The 4848-nt window shown below is 34.8% G+C and overlaps 1 pseudogene; it reads right to left on the reverse strand.

The window, feature by feature from the left end:
* Positions 1 to 619: 619 nt before the first annotated feature.
* On the reverse strand, positions 620 to 1660 carry LOC149495669 (serine/threonine-protein phosphatase 7 long form homolog; annotated as a pseudogene).
* Between the last annotated feature and the right edge of the window lie 3188 nt (positions 1661 to 4848).

The following is a 4848-nucleotide window of genomic DNA, read 5'->3' on the forward strand; positions in this document are numbered from 1 at the left end:
TTTAGCAAAAGAATCAAATGTAACTGAATAGGGAATGCAATCACATTCAACTACATTAGGGATCGGAACCTCATTTTGTTATGCAGCCTAGAACATTGGTGTCATGGCTATGGTTCCTGAACTTCCTAATCATCATGCATATCCCCTATTATCGGGGCAAGAGGGACTGGTTATGGTGAGGGCATTATGGTGATTTGCCTTTCCTCCTCCAATGAACAAAACATAGCATTCATTGAGCGTAGTACAGAAGCAATATTCTGCAAAGATTGTGTCATAAAGTCTAAATGGGCATCCTCTAATCCATCCTCTTCATAATAGCAAAAATAACTTCGAACAACTATCATCTTAATATTTTACTCATCAAGTATCTTTACAGTATAAATTATATATTTGCATACACATAACTGTCCCAAGGTAGCTCCAGCATGAGAAATCCAATGTCGGGCAAGGCAACGATACTGCTCCAAATAACGAGAATGATAGTGGAGCGGTAGTGTAGTGGGTGTGCCGAGAACAACTCTGTTACTTTAAATCGCACAAAGTGAAATCCAAGTTTCATAGGTTGCGACCCAGTTGGATTCAGACTATGCTAGATCTATCAAGTGAGGTCATCAGAATGTTAGGGTTGCCGAGGGATTGGCTACTGCATCTCATATTGATGCATCACCCTACTTGGATAAGGCCACTCAACAATATGAAAACATAGTAGAGGGACTTGTGCTCTCCAAATACCATGACCTTATAGACAAAATGCTTGGAGTGCTTGAAGAACATTGTCAGAGTATGGTTTCCATCTTATCTATAATTTAAAATAAGTACAGAAAATTTTCAATTACTAGTTTCAAAAATGGGACAAAATACATTTTATGGTGAACATTATGAGTTATCATACATGCTCATATGATGTCATATCAAATTGATATCTAATATGAACAAGCACGTGGGTAGTGACCTCTGTTATTATGAGTTATCATACATTGCTCCACCCACCATAAGATAACATGACTATTTATATGGCATTTTCAACTAGATAAAAGTTTTGTTTAGCTTTAAATTACCTACTACCCAGTGGAGCGTTAGGGTGAGGATGAGGGTCAGTTATAGTGGGAGAAATTTTTATAAATCTCTTCTAGGCCAAAACTCGGAGAATGAATAAGGCACTGCTAATTACTGAGATTAAAGGATCAGTTGCATGACATAGCTCCCTATACAAATAGTTTAAGACTACCCTGCCCCAACTATAATTTCCTACCTTGTCAAGGTCGGCAAGTAAAGGCAAATAGATGAGGAAGACCCTTGTTGAAGACTTATCGCTTAACAAGGATCCACCAATCAATCTCATGATATTTACTTATGCATGCCTTTATAAAGTGATTAAGTCGTCATTGATAGGGACCTTATTGAATTGCTCTACTAGCTAAGATATAGTAAGAAAACTACCCCTTAAATATTGACATTTTAGTCGTACTCCCAATAAATCCTCACACGCATCTACCCATTCTAGGCAAGTATTTCCATACACAGCATCATCGTCAATAAGCAAACCTATAAGTACGATAATAACTTGAAGCGTGATGGTGCAATCTCCCTCAAGCATCATGAAGGTGTGAGTCTCTAGTTGCCATCTCTCAATAAATGCAGTGATTAGATGTCAATCTAGTTGAAAGAAACCAAATCATGATATTCCATAAAATCCACAACCTTGCAAAAATGAGATTATGTGTGCATCTACATCATCTGGCAGGTGTAGAATGACCCTATAATGTCTACAACATAATACTGGTAAATCAGCATCTCCATCCATATAGCTTCATATTTATGACAATGTTGGTGATGCAACAAAGTAGTATCTTGCGGTCTAGGATTATGTAATCTCTTTTATGGTGTCCAGATGCCATTATTTACTTCCCTAAGCTGAAACAGAAATCGAACGGGCAATATAGCAAATATTGTCAATAAAATAAAATGAACCAATTTGCAATATATTTATGTAGTGTGATTTCTAACTCAAATAAATTCAGAATGAAATTAACTTAATATAAATTCGAAACAATATTGAAAATAAATCGATTGTTCTTTCAAGGTAATAATTGTAATGGATATGCAACATATATACCATAAAGCTTCAGATCTATGACAATGTTGGTGATGCAACACACTATTATCTTGCAGTCCAGGATCAATGTAATCTCTTCTATGGTGTCGAGATGCCATTATGTTGGCTCAATGGTCAATTTTATCTTAAGATTTTGATTATTTTGCAAAACAAATAAATTTAATATTTTAGTATGTACTAAAATTATTTTATGCAGATTTTTAATATGGTAATTGCTAAAGAAGGCAAGTTTTTACAAATCCAAGATTCTTTAAAGACCGTGAAGATTATTGAAGATTTCTTTCTAGTGGTTAGTATCTTAGGATATATTGTAGGATAAAGAGAATATTCTCTTATAAGCACAAAAATATTTTTCTTCTCTCTCAAAGATAATTTTCGAAAATTACCTTAATAATAAAAGTCAAATCTTACTCTTTTTAATTTTACTTACCTAAATGAAAAAGATTTTGGCTTAATTATTTTTTGGTAACAAAATATTTGAAAAAGATTCACATATCTTTTATTTTCGGAAATTACCTGTTAAAAAGAAAGCCAAATCACTTTTATAATTCACTTACCTAAATGAAAAAGATTTTGATTTAAATATTTTTGGCAACAAAAAAAAAAAGATTTTCATGTATCTTTGACCTTTGGAATGTCAAAGATATTCTTTAAAAACTAAAGAATCAAAGCTTTCCAAAGGGGATCTTCATCCCTCTATAAAAGACGTTTTCCTCTCGGGAAAACGCGGTGGTTTTTCTTTGAAGAGTAAGAGTCCATTGAATAATAGTTCTAAATCTCTCAAAGCTCTCTCTTAAAAAACCCCCCCTTATTTGTTTTTGTCTTTTTGCTTCAAGAAATATTTTTAAGAGAAAAGAAAATTTAATAACAACATTTTCTGAAGAACAGTTCTGATCTTTAAATCTGCTTTCTAAATCTATTTTCTATTCTTCCTATGCCTATAATTGCATTTCTCTCTGTCTATATAGATTTTATAATTTGTTGTAGACAAGAGGCTTTTTAATTGAAAAACTCTTGTGTAATAGCTTAGGTGAAAAGCTATGGTATAATAAGTTATCAAGTGACCTTCTCCTTGTGTGAGATTCTAATGACTTGATGTGAGTTTCTATTCTCTGCAAAAATAGAAAGGGTTGTGGTTGACTAGAACCTTAGGAAAATCTAGTGGGACAAAGGTTAAATCTAGGTGTTGATCTACTTCCTTGTAATGTTAGTTTGTCTCTTACCCTTGCAAAGAGATAACATAGTGGAGGATCTCAACATGAGCCTTGGGGAGTGGATGTAGGCAAGTTAGTGTCAAACCACTATAAATCTCTGTGTTTATCTTTTTTTTAATTTTTTGAAGTTCTGCTTGATTCTATTCTGTTTACACATCTGTTAATTTTTTTAGAAATGCAAAGTTGTTAATGAAGTTCTATTTCTAAACGTGAATAAGTTTTATCTTTGTGGAATATTAGAACTCTGGATTTCTGTATTGTGCTTATACCAAGTTTTAATCTATCTTTCTACATTCAGTGCAAATCACAATATGAATTATAATCAGTTTTCTAATTTTACTTAAAGCTTTGTGAAACAGTTCTAAAACACAATAACTATTCTTCACAGAGTGATTCTAAAATTGCTTAAGCTTTGTGAAGCAGTTCTAAATGCAATAGCTGTTCTTCATAGAGTCTTTATAAGGTAGTTCTAAACTTGATAACTAACTCTCACAAACTCTTTCTAATTCCGCTGCAACAGAATTTTGATTTTGTTTTTGAAGGTAAAATTTTTAGAAAACCCAATTCACCTTTCTCTTGGGTTGTGTGATAGCCTCATAAAGCGGGCAAATTTATTAAGTTATAATCGCATGATTTACATGATTGTATGTTTGTTTTTTTATACATTTTATGTTTTCTTGTGTTGTTTTTGGTTTAAAGTTGTTTTAGGAACGAATTTGAGCAAAGGATCAGAAAGGCTTGCTTTTATGAAGAAAAAGGATCAAAATTTGACTAAGTATGGAAAAGAGAAGTCCTGCCAAGCAAATTCGCGACAGCGAATGAAGACGCACTGCATAGGAAGAGATGAATATTCGCGAGCGCGATCCCAAAATGCACGGGCGCGATCTATATGGCAGAAGGTCCAGAAGACATCAAGCATAATTTGTGAGTGCAACATTAAAATGCGCGAGCGCGAGGAGCACTCCAGAAGAGGCAGAAAGATCATAAATAACAATCGCGCGCGCGACCTTTAAACTCACGAGTGCGAATCGCATTTCCAGGAGACATCAACTGCTACCTTTTCCCTAGAAAATCATGTCCTCCCATGAACAGGTTGGAACTTTTCCCAACAGGACTCATCTGAAGCACCTTTTGGCTAACCAATCACCATCATAACCAACATCCTCCTTCTCTTCTATAAATTGCAATCCAAATGAAGAGGAACACACTCAGAAAAACTCAGAAAAAAAGAGAAGAACATAGAAAAAAAATCCAGTATTAGTATATTGTAGAAAAGTAAAGTAGTACTTAGAAAAAAGTTGACGAGTGTGAATACCCAAATTTTGAGGCTCAGAAAGCCTGTTTTCCCGGACTGCAAACAGTCCGGCCGGACCGGAGGCTATTTCGGAAGTTCACCGAAAATATGTCAATATGGTACTTAAAACGTCCGGAATATCGCGAGGATCGCGGAACAGGTCCCGGAATATTTTTCGGAGGTCCAGAACTCCCAAAAAGGCCCTCGGAGCGAGGCACGGTGTC

The sequence above is a fragment of the Jatropha curcas genome, chromosome 6 (assembly GCF_041381405.1).
Source record: "Jatropha curcas cultivar XTBG-Jc1 chromosome 6, XTBG_Jcur_1.0, whole genome shotgun sequence".
Taxonomy (NCBI): domain Eukaryota; kingdom Viridiplantae; phylum Streptophyta; class Magnoliopsida; order Malpighiales; family Euphorbiaceae; genus Jatropha; species Jatropha curcas.